This window comes from Pseudophryne corroboree, chromosome 2 (genome assembly GCF_028390025.1).
Source record: "Pseudophryne corroboree isolate aPseCor3 chromosome 2, aPseCor3.hap2, whole genome shotgun sequence".
Taxonomy (NCBI): domain Eukaryota; kingdom Metazoa; phylum Chordata; class Amphibia; order Anura; family Myobatrachidae; genus Pseudophryne; species Pseudophryne corroboree.
The window spans coordinates 411142885-411160736 of NC_086445.1; the positions used below are offsets into that span (position 1 = coordinate 411142885).

The 17852-nt window shown below is 46.0% G+C and overlaps 1 protein-coding gene across 1 annotated transcript in view; it reads right to left on the reverse strand.

Moving 5' to 3' along the window:
* NMS (neuromedin S) overlaps positions 1 to 17852 on the reverse strand; it is a 98349-nt gene that overhangs the window by 42148 nt on the left and 38349 nt on the right. The gene's annotated exons all lie outside the window — the stretch shown is intronic.

The window sequence follows — 17852 nt, forward strand, 5'->3', positions numbered from 1 at the left end:
TATATATATATATATATATATATATATATATCTTACACCTAGAAATAGGTTTAGAAATGTTTGCAGATTTACTGTTATGAACAACGTCCAGGAATGGGTTAACTCTGTAGAGGTATATGATTAGAAAAAACAGGCTGGCATGCATGTTGTGTGATTGGATACAGGAATCACATGATCAGTTAAATTCTGGCCCCATGGAGAACACGGCACTCTTTGATAAAGGGGATCGCTATTCCGGAAACGCGTCAGAGCTAGCCGTGATTGGGACTTTGCAATTAGCTGTTTGTTACATCTGCCATGTGCTGCTGCCGTATTATCATCTGGTCCGTGTCTGCAGCTGGACAGTGCCACATGTAAGATCCAGCGTCTTTACCCACTTACTTCACTCTGGCTGTTACATTGTACCTGTGAACTTTTAGTGTTTGTTACATTTTATTCTTCTTATTAAAACTTGGTTTTGGAGCCAGCCTGTGTCCGGGTGTATATGGAGGATTAAAGAACCTGGCATGTGAATGCGAGACAGGATTTTAATGTAAGTGTCTGCTGTATACCTTTCAACTGCTGTCGGGTTTAAAGAAAGAAAGATAAAGATACCTCTCAAGGTCTGTGGGTCAGAAGTTTAATGTAAGTTTCTGCCATATGGGAAAAGTTTCCTGGTGTTATAGGAAAGTGTATTTTTGTGGACAAGCCGGATTTAAAAGAAAACAACTTCACTTCAATGTACAGCGCCAATCACTCTGCTTATTTGTTCATTATCTAACTGGGGTTTATACAGGTGTACTCCTGCAGAATGTGGCTGCAGTGCATAGGGCAGTGCAGGATCACATTTTGTTTTAATTACTGGAGAATGGAGATAAGGTGGGAGACATTTTGTGTTGTAATCGGACCAACACCAGTGCTTAAGGGCCGTATTCACAGCCTGATTTGGGGAGAGATGCTCAGCACACATCTCTCCCCCCGCTCAGCACAGCGCGATGTGTGCTGAGCGTGCGGGGGGAGGGGCGCTCATTTCACCCAGCGGGTGAAGTGAGCGACCTGCTAGATTGGCCTGCATGCAGGCCAATCTAGTACCAGCGATAGCGATGCGCGGGGCTGCGCATCGCTATCGCTGTGAGGGGTACACACGGAGTGATCGCTGCTTAAAATCTAGGCAATCTAGTGAGATTGCTTAGATTTTAAGCAGCGATCGCTCCTTAAGTTCCCCCCTTTAGACCACCTGCAGAGTATGACAACCTTAACAAGACCAGCTGTACTACGCCATTATCTAGCACCTTCTACCCTCAAGCTCACAGTCAAGCCTAGTACTGATGGTTTAGGAGCTGCTTCCAGATCTAAATAAGAGATCAAAATCTCCCACCAAGAAAGATCGGCAAAATATCTACTGTGTATAAATCAGAGGCATCCATAATTAATTCTCACATTTATTTCCGGGCAATTTGGCAAGGGTTCTTTGCTGAGAACTGTTATTCTAAGAAACAAACTAATACAAATATCTTGAAATAGACATATTTTTTAGGATTTTTTAGAGATGTGCGGCGGGCACTTTTCGTGTTTTGGTTTTGGTTCTGGTTCCATGCTCGTGTTTTGGATCTGGATTGGTTTTGCCAAAACCACCCTTTCGTGTTTTGGTTTTGGATCTGCATGTTTAAAAAAAAAAACATAAAAACAGCTAAAATCACAGAATTTGTGGTTATTTTTGATCCTATGGTATTATTATCCTCAATAACATTCATTTCCACTCATTTCCAGTCTATCCTGAACAAGTCACACCTCACAATATTGTCTTTAGGCCAAAAGGTTGCACCGAGGTGGCTGGATGACTAAGCTAAGCGACACAAGTGTGTGGCACAAACACCTGGCCCATCTAGTAGAGGCACTGCAGTGGCAGACAGGATGGCAGATTTAAAAAATAGGCCCCAAACAGCACATGATGCAAAGAAGAAAAAGAGGTGCAATTAGGTAGCTGGATGGCTAAGCTAGGTGACACAAGTGTGCGGCACAAACACCTGGCATCATCTAGGAGTGGCACTGCAATGGCAGGCAGGATGGCACTTAAAAAACTGGGCCCCAAACAGCACTTCATGCAAAGAAGACAAAGAGGTACAATGAGGTAGCTGTATGACTAAGCTAAGCGACACAAGTGTGCCGCACAAACAACATGGGACGTGCTGGAATTTGCCCAGATGTAATACGCGCACAATATTGGTGGCACAGGAGAGAGTACCCCTAAAACACACACACACACGGCAAAGCCTGTAAAATTAATTTGGATAATAATAACCCTTTTATTTGGAGCTATTATAATAATATGCAGCACAGGCGAGCGTACCCCTACACCACACAGGGCAAACCCTGTAAAAATGATTTGGATAATAATATAAGTAATGTATATAACCCTTTTATTTGGAGTAAATAACATACAGCACAGGACACCACCACTGGACATATGGCAGCACAAGACACCACCACTGGACTGATGCAGCACAAGACAGCACCACTGGACTGGACTTATACGGCAGTACCCCTGGACTTATACGCCAGTACTCCTGGAGCTGTACAGCAGTGTCAGACAGGATGACACTTTAAAAAACTAGTCCCCAAACAGCACATGATGCAAAGAAGAAAAAGAGGTGCAAGATGGAGTTGTCCTGGGGCCCTCCCACCCTTATGTTGTATAAACAGGACATGCACACTTTAACAAACCAATCATTTCAGCGACAGGGTCTGCCACACGACTGTGGCTGAAATGACTGGTTTATTTGGGCCCTGACCAAAAAAGAAGCAATCAATCTCTCCTTGCACAAGCTGGCTCTACAGAGGCAAGATGTCGACCTCATCCTCCGATTCCTCACCCCTTTTAGTGTGTACATCCTCCTCCTCACAGAGTATTAATTCGTCCCCACTGTAATCCACCATCCCTGTGTACTTTCTGGAGGCAATTGCTGGTAAAGGTCTTCCCGGAGGAATTTATAATTCATTTTGATAAACAGCATCTTCTCCACATTTTGTGGAAGTAACCTCCTACGCCAATCGCTGGCAAGGTTACCGGCTGCACTAAACACTCTTTCGGAGAATACACAGGAGGGGGGGCAACTTAGGTAAAATAAAGCCAGTTTGTGTAAGGGCATCCAAATTGCCTCTTTTTCCTGCCAGTATACATACGGACTGTCTGACATGCCTACTTGGATGCTGTCACTCATATAATCCTCCACCATTCTTTCAATGGTGACAGAATCATATGCAGTGACAGTAGACATGTCAGTAATCGTTGGCAGGTCCGCGATTCCCGACAAGATGTCAGCACTCGCTCCTGACTGCCCTGCATCACCGCCAGCGGGTGTGCTAGGAAATCTTATCCTTTTCCTCGCAGCCCCAGTTGCGGGAGAAAGTGAAGGAGGAGATGTTGACGGGTCACGTTCCGCCTGACTTGACAATTTTCTCACCAGCAGGTCTTTGAACCTCTGCAGACTTATGTCTGCTGGAAAGAGAGATAAAATGTAGGCTTTAAACCTAGGAGCGAGCACAGTGGTCAAAATGTAGTGCTCTGATTTCAACAGATTGACCACCCTTGAATCCAGGCAAAGCGTATGAAGGGCTCCATCCACAAGTCCCACATACTGTACTTTGCGGAATCGCTCCACCTTAGCTCCTCCTTCAATTTATTCAGCTGCTTCTGCAAAAGCCTGATGAGGGGAATGACCTGACTCAAGCTAGCAGTGTCTGAACTGACTTCACGTGTGGCATGTTCGAAGGGTTGGAGAACCTTGCACAAGACGGAAATCATTCTCCACTGTGCTTGAGTCAGGTGCATTTCCCCTCCTTTGCCTATATCATAGGTGTATGTATAGGCTTGAATGGCCTTTTGCTGCTCTTCCACCCTCTGAAACATATAGAGTGTTGAATTCCACCTCGTTACCACCTCTTGCTTTAGGTGATGGCAGGGCAGGTTCAGGAGTGTTTGCTGGCACTCCAGTCTTTGGCACACGGTGGCTGAATGTCAAAAGTGGCCTGCAATTTTTCCTGCCACCGACAGCATCTCCTGCACGCCCGTCATTTTTCAAAAAAATTCTGCACCACCAAATTAATTGTATGCGCAAAACATGGGAGGTGCTGGAATTTGCCCAGATGTAATGCACGCACAATATTGGTGAAATTTTCCAATATCACAAATCCCCAGGAGAGTCTAATTGGGGTAAGCCATTGTGCTATGATGTCCCTCAGTTTCTGTAAGAGGTTGTCAGTGGTGTGCCTCTTACGGAAAGCGGTGATACATAGCGTAGCCTTCCTAGGAACGAGTTGGCATTTGCGAGATGCTGCTACTGGTGCCGCTGCTGTTGTTGTTGCTGTGGGAGGCAATACATCTACCCAGTGGGCTGTCACAGTCATATAGTCCTTAGTCTGCCCTGTTCCACTTGTCCACATGTCCGTGGTTGTGTACAGTGGGTACAACTGCAATTTTTAGGACACTGAGGACACTTTTTCTGACGTCACTGTACATTCTCGGTATCACCTGCCTAGTGAAGTGGAACCTAGATGGGATGTGGTACCGGGGACACACTACCTCAAACAATTCTCTAAGTCCCACTGAACTAATGGCAGAACCGGAAGCATGTCTAACACCAACATAGCTGTCAAGGCCTCAGTTATCCGCTTTGCAACAGGATGACTGCTGTGATATTTCACCTTCCTCACAAAGGACTGTTGGACAGTCAATTGCTTAGTTGAAGTAGTACAAGTGGTCTTCCGACTTCCCCTCTGGGATGACGATCGACTCCCAGCAGCAACAACAGCAGCGGCAGCAACAGCAGCAGTAGGCGTACCACTCAAGGATCCTCTGGAGGAATCCCGGTTAGGAGAGGACTCCTCAGTCTTGCCAGTGACATGTCGTGCAGGATCACCGATGTTCCTGACTGAGGAGGAAGTTGACGTTGAGAGAGTTGGTGGTGTGGCTTGCAGAAGCTTGGGTACAAGAGGAAGAAGGGATTTAGGTGTCAGTGGACTGCTTACGCTCTTACCCAAATTTCACAACTTGACACTGACTTATGATGAATGCGCTGCAGGTTACATATAAGGGAGGATGTTCCTAGGTGGTTAACGTCCTTACCCCTACTTATTACAGATTGACAGAGGCAACACATGGCTTGACACCTGTTGTACGGATTTGTGGAGAAATAATTCCACACCGAAGAGGTGGCTTTTTTGGTATTTTGCCCAGGCATCACAATGGGCTTATTCATCCCACGGACAACAGGTGTCTCCCCCGGTGCCTGATTTAAACAAACCACATCACCATCAGAATCTTCCTCGTCAACTTCCTCCTCAGCGCCAGCAACACCCATATCCTCATCCTGGTGTACTTAAACAGTGACATCTTTCATTTGAATATCAGAAACTGGACTGTGGGTGCTCCTTCCAGCACTTGCAGAGGGCATGCAAATGGTGGAAGGAGCCACCTCTTCCCGTCCAGTGTTGGGTAGGTCAGGCATCGCAACCCCCGGCATACTTGGACTCTCCTTGGGGATTTGTAATACCATCTTACATAGAAACATAGTAACATAGAATTTGTCAGCAGATAAGAACCACTTGGCCCATCTAGTCTGCCCCTTTTTTTTTTTTACCATATTTTTATCTCTAACCTTATTTGATCCTTATTTCTTTGTAAGGATATCCTTATGTCTATCCCATGCATGTTTAAATTGCTCTACTGTCTTAGACTCTACCACCTCTGATGGGAGGCTATTCCACTTGTCCACTACCCTTTCTGTGAAGTAATTTTTCCGCAAGTTTCCCCTGAACCTCCCCCCCTCCAGTCTCAGTGCATGTCCTCGTGCCCTATTGCTTCTCTTCATTTGTAGAATGTTTCCGTCCTGGACTTTGTTAAAACCCTTGATATATTTGAAAGTTTCTATCATGTCCCCCCTTTCCCTTCTCTGTTCCAAACTATACATATTGAGATGTCTTAGTCTTTCTGGGTATGTTTTATGATGTAGGCCGTGCACCATTTTAGTTGCCTTTCTTTGTACAGTTTCTAATGTACTAATATCCTTTTGAAGATATGGCCTCCAGAATTGAACACAGTATTCTAGATGAGGCCGTACCAATGACCTATACAGTGGCATTATTACTTCTTTCTTTCTGCTGCTCATTCCTCTCCCAATGCAGCCAAGCATCTGACTAGCCTTCCTCGTTGCTTTGTTACATTGCTTACCTGCCTTAAAATCATCTGAAATAGTGACTCCTAGATCCCTTTCCTCCTCAATAGTTTCCAGTATAGTGCCATTAATACTATATTTAACCTTTGGATTTTTGAGACCCAAGTGCATGATTTTGCATTTTTTGGCATTAAACTGTAATTGCCATACTCTTGACCATTCCTCTAGTCTGCCTAGATCCTCAATCATTTGTTTTACCCCACCTGGTGTGTCTACCCTGTTGCATACCTTGTGTCATCTGCAAAAAGGCATACTTTCCCTTTAGTGCCATTTGCAATGTCACCAATAAAGATATTAAAAAGCACTGGTCCAAGTACAGATCCCTGGGGTACTCCACTGGTTACATTTCCCTCCTGTGCACTCCATTAACCACAACTCTCTGTTTTCTATCCTTCAACCAAGATCTTATCCATTCAATAATCCTAATATCCAATCCCAAACTTTCAAGTTTATTTAGCAGTCTGCGATGTGGAACAGTGTCAAAAGCCTTACTAAAGTCTAGATAAGCTATATCCATGGCTCCACCTCTAGCCATCACTTCAGTCACATAGTCAAAAAAATCAATAAGATTTGTTTGACATGATCTCCCCCCAGTGAATCCATGCTGTTTCGGATCCTGTAAACTGCCTGATTTGAGATAATCTACAACTCTTTCTTTTAAGAGTGTTTCCATCAATTTCCCTACTACTGATGTAAGACTCACTGGTCTGTAGTTGTTTGACTCTTCCTTGCTTCCACTTTTGTGCAGTGGGACTACGTTTGCTCTTTTCTAGTCCTCTGGAATTACTCCTGTAGCTAATGACTGGTTGAATAATTCTGTCAATTGTGCTACCAGCACCTCTTTAAGTTCTTTTAGTATCCTTGGATGTATCCCATCTGGCCCCATAGATTTTAGAATGCACAGTTCTTTGCTGTGCTTTTGCCAGCTTAACTCTTTTCATTTTTCTAGCAGGAGTATGAGGGCTTCCATCGTCATGTGACGCTGAACCACTAGTCATGAACATAGGCCAGGGCCTTAGCCGTTCCTTGCCACTCCGTGTCGTAAATGACATATTGGCAAGTTTACGTTTCTCCTCAGACCATTTACATTTATTTTTTGGGGTCATTTTACTGAACTTTTACTTTTTGGATTTGACATGCCCTCTACTATGACATTGGGTATCGGCCTTGGCAGACGATGTTGATGGCATTTCATCGTCTATGTCATGACTAGTAGCAGCAGCTTCAGCACTAGGAGGAAGTGGTTCTTGATCTTTCCCTATCTTAGGGTGTGTACACATGGTGAGATAAATCTGTGAGATTTTGGCTATATAGTCAAAATCTTATGTAAAGTTAGTGCATATCTCATGGTGCTAGGCAGCTTGCGATACAGATTCGATCCCGATGCGCGCTTCTGTGGGGTCGGTATCGTAAGGCTAGATAGACTGTGCAGGCAGGTCAATCTTGACTATCTAGTGTACAATCTAGCACAAAGTATAGTCAAAATTGGCACTTAGTTAAAATCGTACATAGACAAAATCTCAAGCACAGATAGTCAAAATCTGTACTATCTGTGCTATCTGGGCGGGGAGTTCAAGGGAAATCGCATAGTCAAAATCAAACATGGCAGGGATCTCACCATGTGTACACACCGTTATTCTCCAAATTTTTGTTCTCCGTTATTTTTCTGGAGTTATATAACAATATGCGGTAAAGGATAGCGTACCTCTACACCACACAGGGCAAACCCTGTGAAAATTATTTGGATTAAATATTAATAACCCCTTTATTTGGAGTAAATAATATACAGCACAGGACAGCGCCACTGAATTTATATGGCAGCACCACTGGACTGGATTTATACAGCAGTACCACTGGAATTATACGGCAGTATCACTGGCTTTATACGCCAGTACCACTGGAGTTATACAGCAAGATCACTGGAATTATACGGCAGTACCACTGGACATATACGGCAGTATCACTGAACTGGATTTATACGCCATTACCGCTGGAATTATACGCCAGTACCACTGGAATTATACGACAGTATCACTGGAATTATATGGCAGTACCGCTGGACATATATGGCAGTATCACTGGACTGGATTTATACGCCAGTACCGCTGGAATTATACGCCAGTACCACTGGAATTATACGGCAGTATCACTGGAATTATAGGGCAGTAACACTGGACATATACGGCAGTATCACTGGACTGGATTTATACACCAATACCGCTGGAATTATACGCCAGTACCACTGAGATTATACGGCAGTATCACTGGAATTATATGCCAGTACCACTGGAATTATACGGCAGTACCACTGGAATTATACGGCAATATCACTGGAATTATACAGCAGTATCACTGGATTTATATGCCAGTACCACTGGAATTATACGGCAATACCACTGGAAGTATATGGCAATACCACTGGACATATACGGCAGTATCACTTAACTGGAGTTATACGTCAGTACCTCTGGAATTATACGCCAGTACCGCTGGAATTATACGCCAGTACCACTGGAATTATACGGCAGTATCACTGGAATTATACAGCAGTACCACTGGAATTATACCGCAGTATCACTGGAATTATACGGCAGTACCTCTGGACATATACAGCAGTATCACTGGACTGGATTTATACACCAGTACCGCTGGAATTATATGCCAGTACCACTGGGATTATACGGCAGTATTACTGGAATTATACGGCAGTACCACTGGAATTATACGGCAGTATCACTGGAAGTATACGGGAGTACCACTGGACATATACGGCAGTATCACTGAACTGGATTTATACGTCAGTACCACTGGAATTATACGCCAGTACCACTGGAATTATACGTCAGTATCACTGGAATTATACGTCAGTACCACTGGAATTATACGTCAGTACCACTGTATTTATACGGCAGTACCACTGGACATATATGGCAGTATCACTGAACTGGATTTATATGTCAGTACCACTGGAATTATACGCCAGTACCACTGGAATTATACGTCAGTATCACTGGAATTATACGTCAGTACCACTGGAATTATACGGCAGTACCACTGGATTTATACGGCAGTACCACTGGACATATACGGCAGTATCACTGGACTGGTTTTATATGCCAGTACTGCTGGAATAGTACGCCAGTACCACTTGAATTATACCGCAGTATCACTGGAATTATACGGCAGTACCACTGGAATTATACGGCAGTACCACTGGACATATACAGCAGTATCACTGGACACATACGGCAGCATCACTGGACTGGATTTTTACGCCAGTACCGCTGGAATTATATGACAGTACCACTGGAATTATCTGGCAGTATCACTGGATTTGTACGGCAGTACCACTGGAATTATACAGCAGTATCACTGGATTTGTACGGCAGTACCGATGGACATATACAGCAGTATCACTGGACTGGATTTATACGCCAGTACCGCTGGAATGATACACCAGTATCACTGGATTTATACGGCAGTACCGCTGCAGAATCACTGGACATATACGGCAGTACCACTGGACACATACAGCAGCACAGGGACTCCACCACTGGACTGATGCAGGATAACACAGCACCACTGCAATGGACTGGATTTATACAGCAGCACTGGACAGATGGCAGCAGAGGACACCACCACTGTGACTGGACTGATGCAGCACAAGACACTACCACTGTACTGATGCAGTACAACACAGCACCACTGCATGTACTAGACTTATACAGCAGCACTGGACACCACCACTGTGACTGGACTGATGCAGCACAATACACCACCACTGAACTGATGCAGCACAACACAGCACCACTGGACTGGACTTATACAGCAGCACTGGACATATTGCAGCAGAGGACACCACCACTGTGACTGAACTGATGCAGCACAAGACACTACCACTGAACTGATGCAGGACACTGAGGACGGAGACACGTCCTCTCTCTACACTCTTCAATGCCGGAGTGAAAATGGCGGCGACGCGCGGCTCCTTATATGGAATCCAAACCCGGCGAGAATCCGACAGCGGGATGATGACATTTTGCCTTGTGCTAATTTCCGAGTCAGGCGGAAAAACCCGAACCTGACTCGGATTTGGGCTCGGGTAGTAAAGTCCGGTAGGGTTCGGTTCTCAGGGAACCGAACCCGCTCATCTCTAATTTTAGATTTCTATTTACTTGCCGTTATGAAATGCAGTATTAGTGAAAACAAGAATTGTGACTTTGACTCATACCATGTCAAACTGTAGCGCTCCCAAAATATGCCTCAGAGCAGTACCCCTATTAATAAGGTCACACAGCAGTGTCTCCAATTCATATGCTACACAGTAGTGCCCACAATTGATAATATGCCTCAGATCCATCTCCCAATTCATAATATGCATCAGAGCACTGCCCCCATTCATAATATGCCTCAGAGCACTGGTCTGCCCCCTTTCATAATATGCATCAGACAGTGCCCCCATTCATAATATGCCTCAGAGAAGTTCACCCATTCATAATATGCATCAGAGCACTGCCCCTATTCATAATATGCCTCAGAGCCCTGCCCCCATTCATAATATGCCTCAGAGCACTGCCCACATTCATAATATGCCTCAGAGAAGTGCCCCCATTCATAATATGCATCAGAGCACCTCCCCATTCATAATGTGCCTCAGAGCACTGCCCCCATTCATAATATGCATCAGAGCAGTGTCCCACTTCATAATATACTGTACATCAGAGCACCGTCCCCATTCATAATATGCCTCAGAGCAGTACCCCCATTCATAATATGCATCAGAGCAGTGCCCCCATTCATAATAAGCATCAGAGCAGTGCCCCCTTCATAATATGCATCAGAGCAGTGCCCTCATTCATAATATGCCTCAGAGAAGTGCCCCCATTCATAATATGCATCAAAGCACCTCCCTCATTCATAATATGCCTGAGAGCAGTTCCCCCATTCATATTATACATCAGAGCAGTGCCCCCTTCATAATATGCATCAGAGCACCTCCCTCATTCATAATATGCCTCAGAGCAGTTCCCCCATTCATATTATACATCAGAGCAGTGTCCCAATTCATAATATACATCAGAGCAGTGTCCCAATTCATAATATACATCAGAACATGATATTTTAGGGGAACTAGGCATTCATATACATCCATTGAGGTGAAAGCTAAATATCTCTTTACCAGTTTTACTCTTAAAATAGTATTGCAGTTGACATCTAACCGTCTGATGTTCCTTGCACCTTTGCTATGTCCCGTAGAAATAAAATAAAAAAATCAAATGCTACTTCTTTCTTTTCTTTCTTTTTTCTTTTTCTTTTTTTCTTTATTGATTTAAACAACAATTGCATCAACAAAATAAACGGACATATGGGTATATCCAGGATATCAAATTATCAGGTTACAAGCTGAAAAATATGGAACCTTACAGAGGTAATGAAATGACTAAGGGGGTGATTCAGACCTGATCGCTGGCCTGCAGACTTTGCTGTCCTGCGTTCAGATAGTCGCCACCTCCAGGGGGAGTGTAAATTTGCAGTGCAAGAGTGCGATCCCATGTGTACGCAGTGCTGCTAAAATCCACTTTGTGCAGTCTCTGGGCAGCCCAGGACTTACTCCTACAGTGCGTTAGAATCAGGCTGATCGGTGCAGGCGCTGACGTCAGACACCCTCCCTGAAAATGCTTGGTAATGCCTGTGTTTTTCCGGACACTCCCAATAAACTAGAGATGTGCACCGGAAATTTTTCGGGTTTTGTGTTTTGGTTTTGGATTCGGTTCCGCGGCCGTGTTTTGGATTCGGACGCGTTTTGGCAAAACCTCCCTAAAAATTTTTTGTCGTATTCGGGTGTGTTTTGGATTCGGGTATTTTTTTTTACAAAAAACCCTCAAAAACAGCTTAAATCATAGAATTTGGGGGTCATTTTGATCCCATAGTATTATTAACCTCAATAATCATAATTTCCACTCATTTTCAGTTTATTCTGAACACCTCACACCTCACAATATTATGTTTAGTCCTAAAATTTGCACAAAGGTCGCTGGATGGCTAAGCTAAGTGACACAAGTGGCCGACACAACACCTGGCCCATCTAGGAGTGGCACTGCAGTGTCAGGCAGGATGGCACTTCAAAAAAATTGTCCCCAAACAGCACATGATGCAAATAAAAAAAGAGGCGCACCAAGGTCGCTGGATGGCTAAGCTAAGCGACACAAGTGGCCGACACAACACCTGGCCCATCTAGGAGTGGCACTGCAGTGTCAGACAGGATGGCACTTCAAAAAAATTGTCCCCAAACAGCACATGATGCAAAGAAAAAAGAGGCACACCAAGGTCGCTGTGTGACTAAGCTAAGCGACACAAGTGGCCGACACAAACACCTGGCCCATCTAGGAGTGGCACTGCAGTGTCAGACAGGATGGCACTTCAAAAAAATTGTCCCCAAACAGCACATGATGCAAAGAAAAAAAGAGGCGCACAAAGGTCGCTGTGTGACTAAGCTAAGCGACACAAGTGGCCGACACAAACACCTGGCCCATCTAGGAGTGGCACTGCTGTGTCAGACAGGATGGCACTTCAAAAAAATTGTCCCCAAACAGCACATGATGCAAATAAAAAAAGAGGCGCACCAAGGTCGCTGTGTGACTAAGCTAAGCGACACAAGTGGCTGACACAAACACCTGGCCCATCTAGGAGTGGCACTGCAGTGTCAGACAGGATGGCACTTCAAAAAAATTGTCCCCAAACAGCACATGATGCAAATAAAAAAAGAGGCGCACCAAGGTCGCTGGATGGCTAAGCTAAGCGACACAAGTGGCCGACACAACACCTGGCCCATCTAGGAGTGGCACTGCAGTGTCAGACAGGATGGCACTTCAAAAAAATTGTCCCCAAACAGCACATGATGCAAAGAAAAAAGAGGCACACCAAGGTCGCTGTGTGACTAAGCTAAGCGACACAAGTGGCCGACACAAACACCTGGCCCATCTAGGAGTGGCACTGCAGTGTCAGACAGGATGGCACTTCAAAAAAATTGTCCCCAAACAGCACATGATGCAAAGAAAAAAAGAGGCGCACAAAGGTCGCTGTGTGACTAAGCTAAGCGACACAAGTGGCCGACACAAACACCTGGCCCATCTAGGAGTGGCACTGCTGTGTCAGACAGGATGGCACTTCAAAAAAATTGTCCCCAAACAGCACATGATGCAAATAAAAAAAGAGGCGCACCAAGGTCGCTGTGTGACTAAGCTAAGCGACACAAGTGGCTGACACAAACACCTGGCCCATCTAGAAGTGGCACTGCAGTGTCAGACAGGATGGCACTTCAAAAAAATTGTCCCCAAACAGCACATGATGCAAAGAAAAAAAGAGGCGCACCAAGGTCGCTGTGTGACTAAGCTAAGCGACACAAGTGGCCGACACAAATACCTGGCCCACCTAGGAGTGGCACTGCAGTGTCAGACAGGATGGCACTTCAAAAAAATTGTCCCCAGACAGCACATGATGCAAAGAAAAAAAGAGGCGCACCAAGGTCGCTGTGTGACTAAGCTAAGCGACACAAGTGGCTGACACAAACACCTGGCCCATCTAGAAGTGGCACTGCAGTGTCAGACAGGATGGCACTTCAAAAAAATTGTCCCCAAACAGCACATGATGCAAAGAAAAAAAGAGGCGCACCAAGGTCGCTGTGTGACTAAGCTAAGCGACACAAGTGGCCGACACAAATACCTGGCCCACCTAGGAGTGGCACTGCAGTGTCAGACAGGATGGCACTTCAAATAAATTGTCCCCAAACAGCACATGATGCAAAGAAAAAAAGAGGCGCACCAAGGTCGCTGTGTGACTAAGCTAAGCGACACAAGTGGCCGACACAAACACCTGGCCCATCTAGGAGTGGCACTGCAGTGTCAGACGGGATGGCACTTCAAAAGAATTGTCCGCAAACAGCACATGATGCAAAGAAAAAAAGAGGCGCACCAAGGTCGCTGTGTGACTAAGCTAAGCGACACAAGTGGCCGACACAAACACCTGGCCCATCTAGGAGTGGCACTGCAGTGTCAGACAGGATGGCACTTCAAAAAAATTGTCCCCAAACAGCACATGATGCAAAGAAAAAAAGAGGTGCACCAAGGTCGCTGTGTGACTAAGCTAAGCGACACAAGTGGCCGACACAAACACCTGGCCCATCTAGGAGTGGCACTGCAGTGTCAGACAGGATGGCACTTCAAAAAAATTGTCCCCAAACAGCACATGATGCAAATAAAAAAAGAGGCGCACCAAGGTCGCTGGATGGCTAAGCTAAGCGACACAAGTGGCCGACACAACACCTGGCCCATCTAGGAGTGGCACTGCAGTGTCAGACAGGATGGCACTTCAAAAAAATTGTCCCCAAACAGCACATGATGCAAAGAAAAAAGAGGCACACCAAGGTCGCTGTGTGACTAAGCTAAGCGACACAAGTGGCCGACACAAATACCTGGCCCACCTAGGAGTGGCACTGCAGTGTCAGACAGGATGGCACTTCAAAAAAATTGTCCCCAAACAGCACATGATGCAAAGAAAAAAAGAGGCGCACCAAGGTCGCTGTGTGACTAAGCTAAGCGACACAAGTGGCCGACACAAACACCTGGCCCATCTAGGAGTGGCACTGCAGTGTCAGACGGGATGGCACTTCAAAAGAATTGTCCGCAAACAGCACATGATGCAAAGAAAAAAAGAGGCGCACCAAGGTCGCTGTGTGACTAAGCTAAGCGACACAAGTGGCCGACACAAACACCTGGCCCATCTAGGAGTGGCACTGCAGTGTCAGACAGGATGGCACTTCAAAAAAATTGTCCCCAAACAGCACATGATGCAAAGAAAAAAAGAGGTGCACCAAGGTCGCTGTGTGACTAAGCTAAGCGACACAAGTGGCCGACACAAACACCTGGCCCATCTAGGAGTGGCACTGCAGTGTCAGACAGGATGGCACTTCAAAAAAATTGTCCCCAAACAGCACATGATGCAAATAAAAAAAGAGGCGCACCAAGGTCGCTGGATGGCTAAGCTAAGCGACACAAGTGGCCGACACAACACCTGGCCCATCTAGGAGTGGCACTGCAGTGTCAGACAGGATGGCACTTCAAAAAAATTGTCCCCAAACAGCACATGATGCAAAGAAAAAAGAGGCACACCAAGGTCGCTGTGTGACTAAGCTAAGCGACACAAGTGGCCGACACAAACACCTGGCCCATCTAGGAGTGGCACTGCAGTGTCAGACAGGATGGCACTTCAAAAAAATTGTCCCCAAACAGCACATGATGCAAAGAAAAAAAGAGGCGCACAAAGGTCGCTGTGTGACTAAGCTAAGCGACACAAGTGGCCGACACAAACACCTGGCCCATCTAGGAGTGGCACTGCTGTGTCAGACAGGATGGCACTTCAAAAAAATTGTCCCCAAACAGCACATGATGCAAATAAAAAAAGAGGCGCACCAAGGTCGCTGTGTGACTAAGCTAAGCGACACAAGTGGCTGACACAAACACCTGGCCCATCTAGAAGTGGCACTGCAGTGTCAGACAGGATGGCACTTCAAAAAAATTGTCCCCAAACAGCACATGATGCAAAGAAAAAAAGAGGCGCACCAAGGTCGCTGTGTGACTAAGCTAAGCGACACAAGTGGCCGACACAAATACCTGGCCCACCTAGGAGTGGCACTGCAGTGTCAGACAGGATGGCACTTCAAAAAAATTGTCCCCAGACAGCACATGATGCAAAGAAAAAAAGAGGCGCACCAAGGTCGCTGTGTGACTAAGCTAAGCGACACAAGTGGCTGACACAAACACCTGGCCCATCTAGAAGTGGCACTGCAGTGTCAGACAGGATGGCACTTCAAAAAAATTGTCCCCAAACAGCACATGATGCAAAGAAAAAAAGAGGCGCACCAAGGTCGCTGTGTGACTAAGCTAAGCGACACAAGTGGCCGACACAAATACCTGGCCCACCTAGGAGTGGCACTGCAGTGTCAGACAGGATGGCACTTCAAAAAAATTGTCCCCAAACAGCACATGATGCAAAGAAAAAAAGAGGCGCACCAAGGTCGCTGTGTGACTAAGCTAAGCGACACAAGTGGCCGACACAAACACCTGGCCCATCTAGGAGTGGCACTGCAGTGTCAGACGGGATGGCACTTCAAAAGAATTGTCCGCAAACAGCACATGATGCAAAGAAAAAAAGAGGCGCACCAAGGTCGCTGTGTGACTAAGCTAAGCGACACAAGTGGCCGACACAAACACCTGGCCCATCTAGGAGTGGCACTGCAGTGTCAGACAGGATGGCACTTCAAAAAAATTGTCCCCAAACAGCACATGATGCAAAGAAAAAAAGAGGTGCACCAAGGTCGCTGTGTGACTAAGCTAAGCGACACAAGTGGCCGACACAAACACCTGGCCCATCTAGGAGTGGCACTGCAGTGTCAGACAGGATGGCACTTCAAAAAAATTGTCCCCAAACAGCACATGATGAAAAGAAAAAAAGAGGCACACCAAGGTCGCTGTGTGACTAAGCTAAGCGACACAAGTGGCCGACACAAATACCTGGCCCACCTAGGAGTGGCACTGCAGTGTCAGACAGGATGGCACTTCAAAAAAATTGTCCCCAGACAGCACATGATGCAAAGAAAAAAAGAGGCGCACCAAGGTCGCTGTGTGACTAAGCTAAGCGACACAAGTGGCTGACACAAACACCTGGCCCATCTAGAAGTGGCACTGCAGTGTCAGACAGGATGGCACTTCAAAAAAATTGTCCCCAAACAGCACATGATGCAAAGAAAAAAAGAGGCGCACCAAGGTCGCTGTGTGACTAAGCTAAGCGACACAAGTGGCCGACACAAATACCTGGCCCACCTAGGAGTGGCACTGCAGTGTCAGACGGGATGGCACTTCAAAAAAATTGTCCCCAAACAGCACATGATGCAAAGAAAAAAAGAGGCGCACCAAGGTCGCTGTGTGACTAAACTAAGCGACACAAGTGGCCGACACAAACACCTGGTCCATCTAGGAGTGGCACTGCAGTGTCAGACGGGATGGCACTTCAAAAGAATTGTCCGCAAACAGCACATGATGCAAAGAAAAAAAGAGGCGCACCAAGGTCGCTGTGTGACTAAGCTAAGCGACACAAGTGGCCGACACAAACACCTGGCCCATCTAGGAGTGGCACTGCAGTGTCAGACAGGATGGCACTTCAAAAAAATTGTCCCCAAACAGCACATGATGCAAAGAAAAAAAGAGGTGCACCAAGGTCGCTGTGTGACTAAGCTAAGCGACACAAGTGGCCGACACAAACACCTGGCCCATCTAGGAGTGGCACTGCAGTGTCAGGCAGGATGGCACTTCAAAAAAATTGTCCCCAAACAGCACATGATGCAAAGAAAAAAAGAGGCGCACCAAGGTCGCTGTGTGACTAAGCTAAGCGACACAAGTGGCCGACACAAACACCTGGCCCATCTAGGAGTGGCACTGCAGTGTCAGACAGGATGGCCCTTCAAAAAAATTGTCCCCAAACAGCACATGATGCAAAAAAAAAAGAGGCGCACCAAGGTCGCTGTGTGACTAAGCTAAGCGACACAAGTGGCCGACACAAACACCTGGCCCATCTAGGAGTGGCACT